Source organism: Phodopus roborovskii, unplaced genomic scaffold (assembly GCF_943737965.1).
Source record: "Phodopus roborovskii unplaced genomic scaffold, PHOROB, whole genome shotgun sequence".
Classification (NCBI taxonomy): domain Eukaryota; kingdom Metazoa; phylum Chordata; class Mammalia; order Rodentia; family Cricetidae; genus Phodopus; species Phodopus roborovskii.
Genome location: NW_026126651.1, coordinates 8,465,941 through 8,486,091, shown reverse-complemented (window position 1 = coordinate 8,486,091; position 20,151 = coordinate 8,465,941). Strand labels below are relative to the sequence as shown.

Here is a 20,151-nt window from a genome sequence, read left to right as displayed (position 1 = left end):
AATGTCTGAATCCTTACACCCCGGTCCGGTCACAACCGCACATCACGTGTTAGCAGAGTGAACAGGAAAGGCAGCGTATGACAGTGTAAGGCAGCCACCTGCTGCCTTGACCTCTGACCTGTAGCCTCCACAACAGTTCCACTCATCTGTGGTACTCTGTATAACACACACGCAGAATCACCCAGGCAAGGGTCTAAACGTCCTGGGTTGTCAAAGATGAAAAAAAACAAAACAAAACAAAACAAAACCAGGCAATGGTATTTTGCTAATTAAGAAACAACACATGCTCAGTCCAGAATGTACAATGCTGCTGCAGCCAGCAACTGCCTGCTCCGGCGTGGCCTGCAAAGCCTGGCATTCCACTCGTGCAAGCTATGGGTGACCCACAAACACGGACTTCTGTGGTTTAGACGATTAAGCTGTTCCAAGGGTGCTTTTCTTCTTGGACTGCATTCAATACTCACATTTGTTTCTAGTTACAAAACCGAATTTAAACACGGTATTGGACCCAGTGTTATTAATAAGTTACCGCTTCATTTATGTTATAAAGACTTCTAAACATCTTTTCAAGCGATTTTCCCAAGTTAATGACAAAGTATTCACGGCTTGGGGGATGATACCTGCTCCGGGAGGCTAGATGGTAATTTGCATAGAGCAAGCTATCAGCACTGGGCTAGAGATTCAGTCATTGGAGTTTGTAGCTGCACGAGAGTTTGGAGTCTTTACTGCTGGATGAAGGGACCACGGGTGAGCATCAGAGGGCACCAGGCACCTGGGTATCACGGGTAGAGAGGAGGCTGAGTTTCTCTGCGTGCCCGCAGAATGGGAAGTAAGTGTTCATCAGGCTGCGGGTGTCATAGATCCCGAGCATCTTCCCCCCATGTGTCACTCACTGGCCGTTCCTTAGATTCATGTTCTCAAAAAGTCACTCTCATAGCCACTCCCATGACGGGGTCATCCCAGGATACTGATAAGATAAGCAGGGTTGTGCTTGGAGGCCCCCCCCCCCAGTTCAATTGAGAGCCCTGGGCTTAGGGCGACACGGCCACAGACACAGACAGACAAACAGACAGACTGGACTGGGTCAGCAGACAGAAGTGGCCCAGGCCTAAGGGTCAGGAAAGAGGCAGTGCACAGTGGAGTAGCAGAAGAGCGAACCACCAGCAGCTCAAGGCAGAGCCCGGCCATTCATTCTCCTGCACGCTGGCGGGCTATGAGCGGTGGGTGAGGCAGGCCTGGCGCATGCATACATAAACACACGCCATGCTCTGAACAAGACGTCTCACGAGAATGCTAGCACCAGCCTAGGAAACGCAGCTCCGGCTGGTTCCATCCAGCACACACACACTAGGCTCGAAGCCCGGCATCTGCCACGCTCTCGCTCTCGAACCCACTCAGGGGATCTGCACCCAAGGGGAAGATGGTGAAATGACTTTTGCAAAAAACGTCACAGTTAACTGCGTCTCGAAACAAAGAACAGTGAATAATTAGATGCATGCTTTTCACCAAGTGATTATGACTTGATCATTCCCCCGTGTCTGGGCAACCTGAGGCGGACAGCCGAGAACACAGACGCTCTCATGTGTAGACGAGCTGTCCTTGGACAACTCCAGGCTTACGAAAGAACTACTGAGGTCCAGCCTCGTGGCACAGGCCTGGAGCCTGAGCTACTGAAGAGGCCGCAGCAAGAGAATCACAAGTTCGAGCCCTGTCTGGGCTACAGAGTAATTTCAAAGCCAGCCCAGGTAACTTAGCAAGACAGACTTGAAAAACAAACTTGAAAAACAAACCTGAAAAACAAAACAAAACAAAAACCCCAAACACTTCTGGGCTGAAGCTGCACAAAGAGTGAAAAATCAGGGCAGGAAGAGTGAGGCCAACCTGTTTGCTGAGAGAGGAGGAAAAGGAAACAGCGAGTCTAGGACACCAGCCCCAGGGAGCACGGGCCCCCACCAGAAAACCAGCCGGCCAGACAGGCATTGTAGGTGAGCGTCAGGTCTGTGGCGGTTAAGGGCTCTCTACATACGCGATGCACTTGCATATGAGCAGGTGAAATGATCGTGACACATAAAAGGAAAGACGCATGCATGTGGGTCTGCGCACGGGGACAGGCTATGAAACCAGAAAGGGACCCCAGGAGCGGGGAAGAGATGTTAGTGCGGAAGCCGGGAGGCCGGTAGGACACGGGACACGGGAGGAAGCAGAGTACCGAGAAGCCAGGCCAAGAGACTGGGGGGAAAGGGATGGGGAGGGAGGGTGAAAATAAAAAAAAAAAAAAATTGTTTTTTGGAATGCTGCGACGAAACCCAGTACCTCGTAAGATAATTTATAAAGCAAACTAAGTAGTTCGCTTGCCTAACTATAGCACACAAGCAAAGGTACACGATGACATGTTTCTGCTCACATGCACCAGGGGTCAGCTGACTCTGTTCCTCTTCTAGATGCAAATGGTAGCCCTTCTCAGAAAAGGGGAGACTCGCGGTGTCTGTGTCTAAGCCTGTTCACATGCGTAAGAGATCATCGTTACAGCACATCCGTCTTATGGGACTGTTGCCTTCTCCCCCGTGGCCGCCACCTTCCCCGTAGGGGTAACTGCTGTGATAAAGTGGGTAAGATGCTTATAACTAAAAAAACTACCAATGCCAGCGTGGAGGCACACACCCTTAATCCCAGCAGATATCTCTGAGTGCAAGTTCCAGGCCAGCCAGGGATACAAGGTGTCTCAAAACAACAGACGGGATGCATGATTGCAAGCAAGCAAGCAAGCAAGCAAGCAAGCAAGCAAGCAAGCTTTTGCAAAGGACCCAGGTTCTGTACCCAGGCCCCACACGAGCTCGCGCTGGCTACATCTTCAGGCCCAGGGGATCTGATGCCTTCTTCCGGCCTCAGCAGGAAGAAGCACACATAAACATGTAGACAACACTCATGTACATAAGACAGACACAGAGAGATCTTTAAAAGCCCAGACAGCCTACCCTAGCTCAGCTCTCCTGAAAGAAGAAATACATTAAAGTTCCATTATTTCAATTTCAAAAGCAGCAACTCAAAACAAGTTCAAAAGAACAGCTTCAATAGTAACAACAACAAAACCAGTCTGGCCTGAAATGTTACAAGAACGAGGCAAGGAAATGTGAAATGGAGGCGGCACAGTGATTTTCAGTCTTCCAGAGTCCACAGTGATTTTCAGTCTTCCAGAGTCCACGTCCGCACCCACAACACTGGCCCTCATCCTCGGCGGCACCGCTCCAGCGGCTCCGCGGCTCCGCAGCTCCGTGACTGTGGTCCCTTGCCCTGACACCTCTGCACTGGGCTTCTTGACACTGCCCCACACAGCCTGGTCACTAAGCAGTCTGGGTCACTCTAGACTGCCATCCTGATCGTGTTACTCAATAGCTTGCATCTTCAATGGCTTTCTCTCCCCCACAGCCGCGCTGTCGGATCCATGTTCCATGGAACTGTGGCACGCTCACCACGGCAACCAGCACAAGTCTCCCTTTAAGGCTATGCGGCTCAATGGGGAAGGCGCTGGTTTCTCTTCCCAGAGGACCTGGGTTCGATATCCGGTACCCACGTGGTGGCTCACACAGCCCGTAACTCCAGTTCCAGGGATTCAGCGCCCTCTCCTGGCCTCTGTGGACACTGCATGGATCCAGGGAACACACCAGGCTTCCACAGCAAGCACTTTTACCCACCGGGCCATCTCCTGAACCACCCCCTCCCTTAGTCTATTTTATATACTAGGACTGTTTTAAGCACTGCCTAAGAAAAGAGAGAAAAGGCCAGGCAGTGGTGGTGCACACTTTTAATCCCAGCACCCGGGAGGCAGAGGCCAGTCTGGTCTAGAGAATAAGCTCCAGGACAGCCAGGGGAATAGAGAAATCCTGTCTCGAAAAACCAAAAAGTGTGTGTGTGTGTGTGGGGGGGGAAGCTAGTTCCTCACATAATGAACAGTCCAGGGTCGTCTTTGGCTCCTACAATGGTACCCTTTAGTCCTGCCACGCCACACTTGGCCATTGCTCCTAGTGGATCTCTCAGGAAGAAAGCACTAGCAAAACTCCAGTGGCTGAGCAGTTTGACAGATGCTTGGATGACTGGCAGGGGTCTCCCTGTGGGGGCCTGAGCCTCCTCCACAGTGTGGGATCCAGAAAGAGCACGAATCACTAACTACAGAATGTTTCCTTGCGACTGTGGCATCCCTTCATTTATAACAAGCACACTGGAGAAAGAGACAAAAGAGGAAAACACTTCCAACTCATTCTATCCCTTCCTCTCACGGTGGTCAGCCGTGCTTAGAAGGACAGTCACAGCACAGACAGGAAGCTGCCAGTGGGCAGACAGAATAGGCTGCTGGGGAGTCTTCATTTTACAAAAAGCAGAAGTTGAGCCTTGAGGCATGGCGTAGGCTACCAGCGGGTTCCCAGGCCTCCCTTCCATCCATGGACCGTCTATCTCCCTCACTTTGACTGAGGAAACAGCCCGAGTCAGCCTGAGCGCTCATGCTCCACTCATGCAGCAGGGACCCACTCATGCATCAGGGACCCACTCACTCATGCAGCAGGCATCCACCCACTCATGCAGCAGGCACCTACCCACTCATGCAGCAGGCACCCACCCCGAGACAGTGCTCACTGCTGCGGCCAGTCTTCTGCTACTCAGGCAGAAAGGAAGTGCCTGCTGACTGCCACCACCGAGCTCTGAGTCTGCAAGCTCCTGAAGGATACAGCCAAGGATCCAGTCCTACACACTTCTTCCCTGCTGCTCACAATTCCCCCAGAGCAGCAAGCTACGTAGCAACCACTTCATACACGCCCTGGTTAACTTTCGGTCAACCTGACCCAAGCTAGAGTCATCTGGAAAGAGGAAACGCAATTGAGAAGCCGCCTCCATCAGGCTTCGTGTGGCCAAGTCCGTGGGGGCATTTTCTGAGTTGACGAGTGATGCGGAAGGGCCCATCCCACTGCGGTATCACTCCTGGGCAGGTGGTCCTGAGCGGTACATGAAAGCAAGCAGATGTCTGTGAGTTCGAGGCCAGCCTAGACTCCAGAGTGAGTTCCAGGACAGCCAGGACTGTGTGTCTCAAAACTAAAATAAAGTCGGCTGAGCAAGCCATGAGGAGCAAGCTATAAGCTTCAGTCCCTGCTTCCATATTCAGACCCTGAGTTCTTGCCCTGACTGCCCTTGGTACGAGACTGTGCCTAGAAATGAAAGCCAAATAAACCCCTTCCTCCCTCCCAAACTGCTTTTGGTTATGGTGTTTCATCACAGGACTGGAAAGCAAACTAAAAAATTCACGTTCCTCAGGCAATCTCACCACCCATACAGACCCGTTCTTTATGCCTTGCCCTTCCTCTTACCCAGAAAGGGCCGTCTTATTGGATAGTCCAGCCTTTTACATCCACAGCCAGCCTCTCTTCTGTAGGCACGGCCACAAGGAGTTTGGACTGACCCTCCATGGTCCTGGGTCAGCTCCTACCCAGGGTCCACTGAGATCGTCAATCATCTGTCTGCGGTCCAATAAAAGGCCCTGGTTCCCCACCTATCCCACACCCTATTCCCAAATATCTACCGAGGTTCCGCCCTCACACTGGGTTGAAAATGTCCCATCACCCTCAAAGACCCCACAGACCTCAGAGACCACCACAAGGCCTGTGCACTTCGGTGTCAATGGGCACTCACAAGAGGCTGTCCCAGAGCTGCCAACTCCCCTCAGCAATGAGCCCAGAGGAAGAGGATTTGTTCTGTCCTCATTTTTTATTTTATTTTTTTAGGCCAATCCTAACCTTAATCCCCCAGCTGGCTCCCTACTGGCCTTCACATTAACTGTGTATTCCAGCATCTCTCAGGATAAAAGCAGAGAGCACTTCCTTCACAAAGCTCATGCACACAGGGGACACTTAAGACAGAGGCCATCCATGGCTGTGTCCTGTATTTTCAGGTCAGTACTGACACTGCGTAGGAAGGGTGCCTACGTCACGTGACTACCTTTAAGGCGGAAGGTGAACCCAGGCCAACGTGCACTCTCACATGGACCAACAGGCAGACGTAGATCACTGTCTTTATGATTTAGCAAAAGGAGCCGCGTCTACACTGCCAACCATGTACCTGACAAGCTAATATAAAGGACCAGAGGAGCGTAATCAGGAAAAGCAAACACTGCCATTCAGACAGAAGACAAATGGGCATTTCTCTGGAGAAGTTAGTTATACTAACCTCATCCCTAATCACCAGGGAAATAGGAATCAAAACCCCAAAGAGGGAATCCCCTCTCCCCGGTGTTAACGACCATTATAAAAGAAAAAATGCTGCTGAGGATGTAGGGCCATGAGGACTTGGAGATGGACGGTGCTGAGCTGGCACCGTTGCCATGGGAAAGAATGGAGTCTCCCCCCCAAACGAAGCAGGTCTACCACAAGACCCAACAAGCCCACCACTTGGATTTATCCAACGAATTAAAACCACTTTGTCAAAACAAACAAACAAACAAAACAAAAACAAAGGCAGCTAGAATCCTGTTCATTTTACCACTGCTCATAATAACTGTCCTTTATTTGTACTTCTCTTACGCTCTTACTGAGTGCATTCCTATACAGCACACAGGTTTATTTAGCCCCCACACCCCTTTAGTGACTAGCTGGCACGGGCTGGTTGTTTTGAACCCTCTTCACCAATCCGTGAAGTCATTTACTAGACTAATGGCCATTCGCTTCAGCAGAAATGCTGCCACAAAGTCGTTTCCAGATCAATCTATTTGCTTTTCCATTTTACGTACATTTTTGGGAAACCCAACTTTTCTCTTGTTTCCTCGGGGGGTGGGGGGTGGCTGGAGCCTGAATCGAGGAGGGGGCCACCGCAAGGTCTAAAGGATTACCATGCCAAACTTTTCAGCCTTTCACACTGGAATTTCCTCTTCTCGTTTCTAAATTTGCGAAGTAGTGCCAGCCCGGGGCCCTGGGGAGGAAGTGGCTTCGAATAGTCCAGGGCTCAACAAACTGCTGATGTCACTACCAGAAGCCAGAAGAATCCCTCGTGTGAGACAGGGTTAAGGCAATGAATAACCCTAGAGAATTAATTTAAAAGTAGCATGGGGTGCACATAAAGTTCAGTAAGTTGATGATGAGAATTTTTGTAGGCAGCTTTTCAATAAACGATACTGGCCATCAACTGTAAAAGAGAAAATGAGGTCCAACTGTCACTGCACAAGAGCAATTCAAACCGGACCAATATAATTTAAAACCAAAATTATGAGCCAGGCATGGTGGCACAACTTTAACCCCAGCCCTTGAGGTGAGGCAGAGGCAGGAGGATCTCTGTGAGTTCAAGGCCAGCCTGGTCTACAAAGTTCCAGAACAGCCAGGGCAAACAGAGAAATGCCGCCTGGGAGGCAAAGGGTTAGGGATTGGAGTAGGGATAGAATGGTGGAGGACCCACAGATAACAAAACAAAAACAGAACTTTGGAAATTGGAGAAAATGTCTCAGCATACAAGCATGGCTCTAAGCATTAGCAAGTGGGTTTTACAACAAATTAAAAGGGTTTATGCCCAAAAGAAAGGCGTGAATATCTTTGATAGCTACATGTCAGTATTATTTAGAATGTATGATATATTTATATATTATATATATTACCTAGAATACATGTTGGCTTACTATGCTTTCTATTGCTGTGGAAAACTCCATGACTAAAAACAGCTTGGGGGTGGGTGGTGGGTAACAATTTATTATCTAAGCTCACACAGGACTCAAGCAGGGCAGGGTTCTGGAGACAGGAACAGAAGAGACTGAATTCTGTTTCCTGGCTTGCTCTGCTCTCTGTGGCCCTTTCCTTCACATCCTATAATACCCAGAGGCGACCCCTCAGTGGACCCGTCAGTAGTCAACAATCAGGAAACTGTCCCACAGACATGTCCACAGGCCAATACAATGGAGGCAATTCCTCAACCAAGAGTCCCCTTTCCCGTATGTGTTCAAGCTTGAGTTAGCAAAACCTAACTAGCACAATTGTAAAAGTTACAAAATTCTGCCTACTTAAAAAAAAAAAAAAAAAAAATGGGACAAATAAAATGAAGACAGTTCTCAAACAAAGTATAAATAAACGACCAATAACTGTTTTTAAAAGAATTTAGCATCTTTAGTCATCAGGGAAATGCAAACTGAAGCGACTTTGAAATTACATCTCATCCTAGTCAGAATGGCTACCATTGAGGACAGGAAAAAAAAAAAAAAAACCCTGAGGGATTCCTAAGATGACGCAGGATAAGAACACAGTACTCCTGCTGGAAACCCAAGTACAGTTCCCAACAACCGTGTCGGGCAACTCACAACCACCTGTGACTCCAGCAGCTCCGGGGGCCCGATACACTCTTCCAGCCTGTGCAGGCACCTACACTCGGGTATGCATAGCATGATAAAAATGAACTAAACTTTAAAAATGGTAACTAAGGATGCAGGGAAAGGGTCCTTACAGCTAGTGGGGATGTAAACCGTTAACTCTCTGTCCCACGGGAGGTATTTGCACGTCTCTGTCCACTGCAACCCTTTTCACAGTAGTCGGGGACCGGAATTAGCCCAGATGTCATCCATTTACAGAGTAAGACACAGCAAAAGCACGGCGTGTTATACACAGTGGGATCTTATTCAGTCATAAAGAAAAATTGGGTTGTAACATTTCCAGGAAAATGGAGCGAGCTGCAAATTTCTTCTGTGTTCTTTGAGAATTTCAAACAGTGTGTGTGTGTGTGTGTGTATCATTCACCTCCAATCTCCCATGAATTTCTACCCTAACCTTCTCCCCCCCCCCCACCTTTCTTGTTTTGTTTTAATAACCTGCTAAGTCCAACTTGAGCTGCCCACACACTCCTGGGTGTGAGGTGTCTACTGGAGCATGATCAGCATACAGGAGCCACACCCTTAAAGCACAATGACTTTCCCCCTAGAAGCAGCCAACTGTCCATAACTCCTCAATGAGGAGCTGGGGCTTAGGAAATACCTCTCACTCTATGCTAGAATGCTGACTAGCTTGTTCTTGTCCAGGCCTTGTACAGGCAACCACAGCTGCTATGAGCAACTGCAAAGCCTTATATTAAGTTAGATAACCCAGGCTCAGAAACTCGGAACACCACGTGACCTCTCCCATATGGGCAGCCTAGCTTCTAAAGGTTATACTCGGGGAGAACCCGGAGAACCAGAAAGGGGCCCACGAGACCAGAGACCAGTGTGGGGGAGCCTGGCATGGCGGTGCACCCTTTAATCCCGTCACGGGCGCAGGCAGATCTCTGAGTCTGAGGCTAGCCTGGACTACACAGTGAGTTCTGGGATGGCCAGGGCTACACAGAGAAACCCTGTCTCCAAAAACAAAACAAAAGGACTCATGAGAACAACGGAACTCATGAGAAATGGAAGGGGAGGATGGGCACAGCTCGTGTGCATGGTGCATGGCTCCTGTCTCTGGGGAAGGGAAGCTATTAGTGTCGTTTCTGCTTGGCTAGATTCCAGCAGACAGCTCAGCATACCCCCCCCCCCAACAAAAAAAGGAACCCTGGCCCGATCTCTGTAGGAGGTGGTAGTTCTCTAAATATAAGAATTAGCCCTGTGACACTATCTAGGAAGGTCACTGTCAAAGTCAAATTCTGGTCTGGGTGTGGCTGTGATGAAGTAAGATAAATAGTAAGATCAGTAAAGCAGACTACCCTAATTTCCATAGGTCTCATGCAATGAGTTTAAGGTCTCAAGAGAAACACACACACACACACACACACACACACACACACACACACCCAAGAAGGAGGGAAATCTGCAGAATTTGGACTTACCAGTCTCCACAGATGTGAGAGGCAACTGCTTCAGACGGATCTCACTGTTTCTGTCTGCTACCCGCCCTACACACACACACACACACACACACACACACACACACACACACACACAGGTGAATATCCTATTCTGTTTTTTTTTTTTTTGAGAACCCCAGCTAAAACACTGACCACACCCCATGCCCCCCCCCCACTCCTGTGATCAAAGCAAATAAGACACAAAATCCTTCTGAGTCTGGTGTGTGGGACAGAAACAAAGGCAAATTTGACAGCCTGGGAGATGCTTGTACACAAATGTGCTCACAGTCAACGATCTCAGAAGGCAGTTGACCCCGGAAGCCGAGAGGGGAGGCGGCCTTACAGCGCTGCCTTTGTAGAGACTGGCGCACTGTCTGTTGGTGGTAACAAGAGGAAAGGCTTTAACATAGAAGAGCCCTACGCTAAGGCGCGCTTCAGTGTTGCAGAGGCACCAGGGAAGGCCTGGGCTTGCGATCCCAGGGCAGGACAGAAAGGCAGGTGAAATCATGGGTACACAGGAGAGGGGACTCACGCTGTAGACTCATCACCTGAGGTTCTAGAATTCCAGCACAATGAACACAATTTACTGTGAAGGTCACTGAAGTGCAGACACTACTTCCTTTATGGAATGTTATAAAATAGCACCGAGCCAGGCTGAAGACCTTAACGTATATGACCCCGAGCAGGTGTTCTAGACTCGTGTCAATCGCTAGGACAAACACCCCGACAAAGAGCAAGCAAGGGCCTGCCTGGCTTCCAATTCCAGCTGACAGCCAATCATTTCAGGGGAACCAAGTCAAGAACTGAAACTACAGTCAAGAGCAAAGACAGAAAACGCATGGCTGAACCCTTGCTTGCTTACTTGCTTGCTCCCAGCCAGCTTTCTCTACCGTTATATGGGTCAGGAGCTCCTGCCTAGGGGTTGGTACCGCTCACAATAGGCTAGGTCTTCCCAAATCAGTTAACAACCAAAGCAGTCCTCTACAGATGTGTCCACAGCTCCATCTCCACAACCTCTCACTGAGACTTCCTTCCCAGGTGACTCCAGGAGACCCCAGAGGGGCTTCACTGCTGTCCTGGCTACTCTGTGGGAATTTCACCTCCACAGTGCAGACATCCTAACTCCCTACATCTCTGTGATCATCATTTAAGTCCCTTAGTAAGCCGTTAAAGACATTAACTTCTGGCATCACCAAAATCCTATGCATGGCTCCCGGAAGGGAAATGAAGCATGCCTCTATCTCCTTCCTAACTCTTGGACTGAATACCCAGGTTAAACATTTCTCTTAAAAAAAGTACAACCTCTGCTTCTCACTGGCCAGTCTTGATATTTTAGCAATGATCTGGTTTTACTTTGAGTCAAGATCCTCGACACATTAAAGAATTCTCCAGCACAGCGTGGGAACTGTGTCTTAACTCGAGTGTTCGCACAGACGCTGGAAGCTAGCCTCACCACCCCTGGCCGCTGCCACCTGCCCAGAAGCAGAGGCACATTTCAGTTTCTTTGGGGCCACATGCAGAGAAGCCTTTAAAATAAAAAAATAAAAAATCTTAAAAACCTCACAAATACAAACTTCTGTGTTTGAAATGTACTGGAAGCCTCACGTTAGATAATTTGCAATGAGGCTAACACCTGTGTTACAAGGCTCTTCCAGATAAAGAGAATAAATAGTAAATCAGCTCAAATAAATCACAGTGTGTATCAAATTCACATTGAATGTAAATAAAATGCTCAAACTGAAAGGCAGAGATGTACACAATGGCTAAAAAAAGCAAAACAAAGTCCACAGGAGACAACTACTTACCATCCACGAGACACACATTTTAAGTTTAAAAGACACAATGAGCCAAAAGAATGGAAAATGATATATCAAACAGGCATGGTGGCCCACGCCTTTAACCCTAGGACTCAGAAGGCAGAAGCAGGTAGATCTCTATGAGTTCAAGGCCAGCCTGGCCTACAAAGCAAGTGCCAGGTCTGCCAAAGCTACAGAGACCCTGTCACAAAATACCAGAGACACAACAAGCAAAGCAAAACCAAAAAAAGGAATGAAAGTAGCTGCCATCCTAATTTACAGAAAAAGGAGCTTAAAGACAAAGTTATTAACGAAGGAAACAGCCACACATGGTGGCCCTTGCTGGTCATCCCATCATTCAGGAGATTGAGGCAAGACGATGCCTGCATGTCTGAAGCCGGTACAATCATAAAAACACAGGGACCTCACTTGTAAGTGTCAACACATGCCGTTGTAAATGACAAGGAGATCTTCGGTTGCATAAAACACTGTTAAGAGTTACTTTAAAAAAAAAAATCAACAAAGTTGCAGGATGCAAAACAACATGATTAAAAAAAAAATTAGCTAGCGTGCAGACAGTGACTATTGAACTCTCCGGCTCCTAATGTGTAAGCCAATCTAATAAATCCCTTTTTATAAGGCCATCTGTACCGTAGAAGAATGGAACCCTAATTCACTTCTCTAGAAGTTGCTAAGTGAAAACAGATAAAAAAAAAATCACGACGTAGAGGACACCCAAGCAGAGGGGCTTGAGAGGGCAGCTGGTGAGGACGGCAGCTGCCTTCCTCACCGACTCCACAGGGGCCTGAGGGACTAACATGTGGAGGACGGTATTTTGTGCCCTTTTCCTAATTTTTGAACTTGCAGGCTTAAGAATCTGACGGCTGGATTCAGTCTGGCTTTTTTCGTGTAATCTCGGGGCCCCTACTTCACCCCACAGCTCTTCATCCATGAAGTGTCAACAATGACTGCACCTACTTGGGGGGACTGTGAGAATAATTAACATGCGAACTGCTGAGAAGTCAGAGACACGACCTTGTCCTTGGCGTAAATAATCTGACTGGCAGACGGCCACACACACTCATGCTGCTGATGCTACAGCACACGACAAGATCGTTGACTATTCATGATCTGCTCCTTGGGGGGGGGGGGAGCAATAATGCCCAAACATAGTACGAACCTGAGGAAAATAATTTCCCTTCTGTGGTTTGGATAAGAATGCTCCCTACAGGCTCTTCTATTTGAGTGCTCAGTCATCTGGGAGTAGTGCTGTCTGAGAAGGTTCTCAACCTTCCCAACGCTACCACCCTTTAATACAGTTCCTCACGCTGTGGTGACCCCCCCCCAACCATAAAATTATTTTCATTGCTACTTCATAAGTGGGATTTTGTGAATTGAAATGTAAATATCTGATATTTCTGATGGCCTTAGGCAACCCTGTAAAAGGGCTGTTCAAACCCCAAAGGGGTAGAGACGCCGCTAGATTAGAAGGATTAGCCTTCTGGGAGGAAATGTGTCACTGGGGTTGGACTTTGTAGCTTCAAAAGTCCCTGCCAGACTCAGTCTCTCTCTCTCTCTCTCTCTCCCCATCCCTTCGTCCCCTCTCTTCTGCCTGTGGTGGGGATGCAGCTCTCAGCTACTGCTCCAATGCCATGGCTGCCGACATGTTCCCGCCATGATGATGATGGACTAAACATCTGAAACTGTAAGCCAGCCCCAGATAAATGTTTTATAAGAGTTGCCTTTGTCATGGTGTCTCTTCATGGCAACCCAACAGTGGTAAAGACACCCTCAGAAGAGTAGATCTGAGCACGTACACAAGGGTATGGACACACACACACACAACTGGAGTGGAGATAAACATTAACATACAATGTGAGAGGGAGGTGGCGGCGCACACCTTTAATCCCAGCACTCCGGAGGCAGAGGCAGGCCGATTTCTGTGAGTCTGAGGCCAAGGCTACATAGAGAAACCCTGTCTGGAAAAAAAACTAACAACACACACACACACACACACACACACACACACACACACACACACAGAGGCAGGGGTTGGAGAGATGTCTCAGCGGTTAAGAGCACTGGCTTCTCTTCCAGAAGACCCAGGTTCAATTCCCAGCATCCACATGACAGCTCATAATCAGGGTAACTCTTGTCCCAGGGGACCCAATTCCCTCCCCTGGCCCCAGGCGCACACATGGTGCACAGACATTCGTGTTGGCAAATACCCATAGATATAAAGTAAATAACTTTTAAAAAACATCACTAACAGAAGACTGATCGAATACATTAATTATAGTACATCCACACTAAAGAGAAGTCAAGGACCATGATACTCCTAGCACCGTATCATGTAATTAATATCCATACCTATATTCATTCATGTAATTCCACTCTGATGCCATGATGGGACTGTGTAGATACACACTGGAACATATCACTACAGTTCAGCAACACACGACGACTGTATTATACAATCAATATAACGAATGGACGGACTCTTTCTACACAGCAACACTTAAGAATTACCAAGACCGTTAACCAGCTGAGGATAATTAACTGAAAATGTATAACACATGAAATTCAATCTGTTACAAAAGTCCCATTTAAACGAAAGAGGATGAAGTCATAGCAGAATGCCACCCCCATGACATACATAGTTCCACACTATTTTAAAACATTATTGAGGTAGAGTTTGTAAATTTTCTCACCCTTGGAAATACTGCTTCAGGCTAGATTGTACCCAATTTCTGTAATCTCAAGAGAGGCAGGGCAGTACACACACGTGCAATCCCAGCACTCAGAAGGTGGGGACAGGGGAATCAGGAATTTGAGTCTCACCTGGACATCTCAGCCCCCTTCCGCTCCCTACACACAGAGGCTAAAGTAGAAGGGCCATGAGTTCAAGGCTGCCCGGACCACATAATGAAACAGTCTCAAAAGGGAGGGGTGTGTGTGTGTGAGTGCGTGTGTCTCTGTGTGTGTCTGTGTGTGAGTGCGTGTGCAAGTGTGTGAGTGTGTCTGTCTCTAGATCCCAGCGTCCACAGGACAGCCTGTAACAGCTTGCGGCTCCTGTTCTAAGAGATCCAATTCCCTCCTTTGGCCTCCACAGGCTCCAGAATGAATGTGATGTACACACAAACTCACGCGGGAAATAACAAAACCATGCGAGTAAAATGTATAAATAAAGCTAGAGAATGGCATTTTAGTCTTTCTTCTACACTGTATCCAGAAGGACATTCATTTCTATTTTCCTTTTAAAGCACTTGTTCATTACTTGTATGTGATGGGGGTGAATTCGGGCACCAATCACCGAGTCCCTGTGACGGTCAGAGGACAACAGTCAGGATTCCCTCCTCTCAGGCCGTTACATTTGTGCAGCAACTGTTTGTAGCCACTAAGACATTTCTATGTAGGTTTTTTTTTTTTTTGGGTAACAGTATTTTATATGTTCTCATAATTTTCATTTAATGGTGATCAGCTGATAAAAGGCCACGCAGACCTTCTCTCCCAACCCCCTCTCCCCATCCCATACATTTTATGGAAAGCGCACTATCGTCTCAAACGCGGACTCAAAGATTACCACAGGACTTTTTGGGAGAAAGCAAAACAGTACTGTGAAAGGGTCAGTAGTTGCCAACAGTAGACGGTAGGAAAAGGCTAACTACAAGGAACCCAGTAAGGAAACTTCTGAGATGACAGAAACTAGTTCTGCATCTTAATTACAGCGGCAGTCAACACTCCAAAACACGAACTTTACTATATGTAAAGTTTAAAAAAAAAAAAAAACGCACGTAAGCGCCAGGGAGATTCTCCTTGGATAACCACCTGCCATTCAAATGTGAGTACAGGAGTTCCGATCTCCAGAACCCACGGAAATGCGATGGGCACCACAGTGCCTCCCCGGAGCCCCAGGGGCTTAGAAGGGGGAGACTAGGGCCTCCACAGCGAGAGAATGAATATATATATTCCTTCCTCAAATTCACAAATCCCCAGGGGATGCATTTTCTTGGATTCTTGGAGGGACTTTTCAACGGCACCATTTTGCCAATGTTACCAGTCAAAGGAGAATCCTACAACAATCCTACTAAATTCTTAAAATGCACGCCTACACTGGCTTACATTCTTTTAAAAACTGGATTGATCCTTTCAGGCTCTGTGCCCTGTAGATCCAGGCTTTTTTTTTTTTTTTTTTTAAGAATCACTAGCATCCTCGGGACCAGGGGAGAGGGCAGGTATTCACGCATATATACCACCAGTTCGGTGTGCTTCAACTTCCAGCCCATGAACTTGGCCAGGGTCTAGCAAAACGCCCCAGTTGGCAAGCGCTGGTCTCAGTTACAGCAGCTCCAGCAGGACGCGAGAATCACGGCTGCTTCAAACAAGAATCACCTAAGCAAGAAGTCGCCGGGCTCACCTGTGCGTACTGCCCGTCCCACGGTGCCATGCAGGCAGGCACGGACAGCCTTGAGGCGTCCCTGTCTATCCGCACCCCCCACCCCCGCCAATCCCAGCTGCAAATCTCTTCCTTTCTCACACTCACGAATGATGCAAATTAAGCAGACGCGTTAGGCTTTAAAGTATAAAATTCGGTATGAATGTGGGGGGGGGCGCACCGCCGCTCAACAATCCAGTTTCCTTAACAAAGCCCAAAATGCCTCTCTCTCCTTTCCTCCGAGGGCAGAACCATGGGGGGCGGCGGGGGACGACGACGACGACTCGGGTTTGTTTTCCCACTTTAGTGCAACATGAAGGACCCGTGTGCGTCTTACTTTTCGACAGTAAAAATACCAAACACTAACGAACCTTGTTTCTTCCTCTTCGGGAGCTCAGCCTCGTGCCGGAAGCGCGAGGTCGGGGATCCTCCCGGATCCAAGGATCCCGGCGTTGAGTCGGGGCGGGGGTTCGGGACCCGGGGGGGGCCGGGGGGGTCTGAGCCGCGCGCGCGGGGAGGGAGGTGCGCACCGCTGCGCGGGCTGAGCCGCCAGCACTGGGGATTCTGCAAACGCGACTCCGGGGAAGGGAAGAGAGCCCTGGGGACGCCGCCGAGCTGGGCCGGGAGTCCCGAGCTCGCGGCCAGCGTGCAGGGGAGGGGACCCGGGGACTCCAGGCAGCAGAAGGCAGCCCCGGAGGCTGCGCCCAGGCCTCCCGCAGGCTCGCCGACCCGGGCGGGAAGGGGGCTGGGACCCCGCGGCCGTCCTTACCTGCTCTGCGCCGCCTTCGGTTGTCCAGGGCGGGCCGGGCAGTTTTCCTACCCGGGTGGGTGAGTCACTTGGGCGGGTCGGGAATGCACCAGGAAACGCCCGGCCTCCGCCCCTTCCTCCGGGGCGGTGCTCCGCGCGCGGCTCGGGCTCGGCCTCTTCCTCCCGGCGCTCCTCCCTCCGCCCGCCCCGGGTCCCCGTCCTGCAGCCCCGCCGGTCCCCGAGCTCCCCGCCCGCCGCTCGGGTCACCGCAGCAAAGGAAGCCGGGATTTGTGGGGTGGGCTCCACCCGGCCGCTGGGCTGGGAGACGATGGAGTCGCAGCTCCGCCCCGCCAGGCTTCGCCGGTCTCAAGAGTTTTCCTCGATTTTAGGGAGAACCTCTGCTTAGGCTACGGCCGGGTGAGGGAAGGAATTCCAGTTTATGAAGAAGCAGACTTGGAGATTTCACCTAACATACATTTAAAAAGGAAGATCCGTTCATTTTGTGTTATTTTATAAGTGTTTTGCTTGCTTGTATGTCGGTGCACCGCATGGGTGCCTGGTGGCCGGCTAAGGTCCAAACAGGGCGTGGGATCCACCTGGAACTGGAGTTACGGATGGGGTGTAAGCCCGTGAGCCGCTGCGTGCGTTCTGGGAACCGAACCTCGGTTTTCTGCAAGAACAGCCGTGTTCAGATTTCCACTGCCCTCCTGTCCTGCCTCGGGGGGGTACAACCATAACATACAGCGGACACATATGTGCATTAAGTGGTGGCAGCAAGGCTGGGAGAGCATGCACTCGCTCCCTGACCCGAGGAAGAAAATAACCCACCCTGGTCCCATCCCCATCTGCCCTCTGAGCACGGGCAGACACACGTTCAGACTCCTGGAAATGTGGCAGAAGAAACCCTGACTTGAGCTTTGACTCTGTCCCTCTCCAAAAGACAAGACCCAGGTTAATGACATACACCGCAATGCTGAGTTTAGGAGAAAAGCCCCAAACGTTGAGCCAGCCCCTTTCCTCTCATCAAGACCCTCCTTACTGCCAAGAATGTGGGTGTTTTGTTTTGTCGTTGAGGCTGGACAGGGTCTGACTGAGGTAACCCCGGCTAACCTTGAGCCCCCATCTTCCAGCTTCCTCCCCTCAAGGGCTGAAATTACCTGCACGTGCCACCATGCCCAACTCACATGCCAGTTTCCTCCTCAACTTTCCAGAAACACATCTTTATTAAGTAGCTTTTAATATACAGTAAAACTCATGTAATTCTATTTACAGCAAAAAACGTATCAGTGCTTTGGCCACCTTAGGTTAACTGCCCTTTATCATAAAATACGTGATGTTAAACTTAGTTAAATGTATAATTCTTATAACTTCTCCACATATACATAAGAGTATAATAAAATTAACAAAAACTAGACTGTATCGATAATACAAATGTAACATGTTGATTCTTTGGCTTACTAATTGTAGTGTACGGTGCAATAAAATGGAAAACACAGGCTTGACAACATTCTGCCACTTCTCCAGGACAGTAACCTGGAGATTAGGTTTCAATACTGGCATTTATCCTAAAAGCAATTTGTATTATATATCATTATATGCCACCAAGGCAACGTTTATACTGAAAAAAAAAAAATCAAAACCATTTGTAAACTTTTATGTGAAATGGAACTCTCAACAAGTAGAAAAGAAAATTTATGTACTTACATAATGTTTCAATTTTTGCCATGCGGAGAAAAAAAAGATCTTTTGTTGGGAAAACAACTCTTTGAAGAATAATTAGTAGAAAACCCAGCCGTATATTTTGCCAGTAGATATGGGAACATACTGAAAGAAAAGTCACGCCCATCCACAGGTGAAATGCACAGGTGTATTTTAAAGACATCATTGCTTGTAATTGACAACAGGTTTGAAATGATGTGACCGAGTTGGAGGTTGTCACAGCTGCTTCCATGATTCATGACAAGGGCACCATGAGCTCCCCCCTGCGCCTATTTTACTAAAAAATTAAAAATATATTTATAGTGTACAAGACAAATATGGACTGAACAAATGGCATTTCACATTTTGATCTGTAGTCTAAATGTGAATTAATAGCTTCATCAGTGAGTGGGCATGTCCGCATCCTCGATTTTCAGGCAATGCAGGTGCATCCGAAGCCCATCCTGACATGGGGAAACCCAGGTGGCCATTTCCACATTCACTGAGGGAGACGACGAGTAGGAACTCACAATCAGGACAGTTGTATGTGTGACCCACTGTTCACACAAGCCTTGAGTAAAACCTCCGTGGGATGAAGGTCTGGTAAAGGGACAGGAGCCCCATCATTACCCACAAGTGATCAGAATCTCTTAAGAAGTCAGTTGCAGTCCTGCAGAACTAGGCATACGTTGTTGCGATGTAAAAACCAAACAGGCCAGCATTGTGAAGACTGGCAGTGTAAAGTGGTCAGCCCTGACGTGTCGTGTCAGTCATCGGTAATGTCAGGTGTCCCCTGTCAACTCGTAGGCTATGCTTTTGGCGTGTAGGTCTCTGTCCTGGTTATTCTTTTTTCTCTTTCTTTCCTTTCTTTAATTAATTAATTAATTTGGTCACCTTGACACAAGCCAGCCAGCCTCATCTGGTAAGAGAATCTTAATGAGAAAATGATTGCCTCCTTCAGAGAAGTCCATGATCTGTCTTCTTGATTGGTGATTGATGGGGGAGGGGCCGGCCCATTATGGATGGTTCCACCCCCACCCTCCCACCCTGTCCCCCTGGCTGGTGGCCCTGGTTGCTATAAGGAAGCAGGCTGAGCAAGCTATGGGGAGCGAGTCGGTGAGTTGAGTTATTCCATAGTCTCTAGTTCAGTCCCTCACTCTAGGTCCGTGCCTTCACTCCCAGTAATGGACTACGACATGAAAGGCAAGCAAACCCACTCCTCGCCAAGCTGATTTTGATCACGGTGTTTTCTCAGAGCAATAGAAAGCAAGCTAAGGTAAGTTACGCAACCCATCATCTTCACCTGGCCAAGCAGAATCCAGCTTCAGCAAATTGATAATTCAAATCAAGCTACTAAGGTGTAAGGAGCAGAGGAAGCCCTAAGTAAAGATGGATCCGTGTATACGAAAACTAGCAAGGGCAGTTTGCCCCTCGGGAATGGTTACAGCCTGAGACTGTGGAAGACTAGCCAACTGTTGAGTGGCAGACTTTTCCTGGGAAGACACCAACACACAAAATCTACTCACCTGGCTTAGGGAGCCACAGCAGGCCAAAGTACCAATCCCACCAAAGTCCAACATTGTGAGCCAATAGGTTTTATTAAGGTTACTTACAGGAATGTGGGTAACCAGTTACTACTGCCAGAGCAG

At 48.6% G+C, this 20,151-nt stretch overlaps 1 protein-coding gene across 1 annotated transcript in view; it reads right to left on the bottom strand.

Annotated features, from left to right (window-relative positions):
• Cyfip1 (cytoplasmic FMR1 interacting protein 1) overlaps positions 1–16,935 on the bottom strand; it is a 67,138-nt gene extending 50,203 nt beyond the window's left edge. Inside the window, 1 exon segment of the mRNA XM_051174283.1 lies at positions 16,826–16,935. The gene's annotated coding sequence lies outside the window, so the exon portion shown is untranslated.
• Between the last annotated feature and the right edge of the window lie 3,216 nt (positions 16,936–20,151).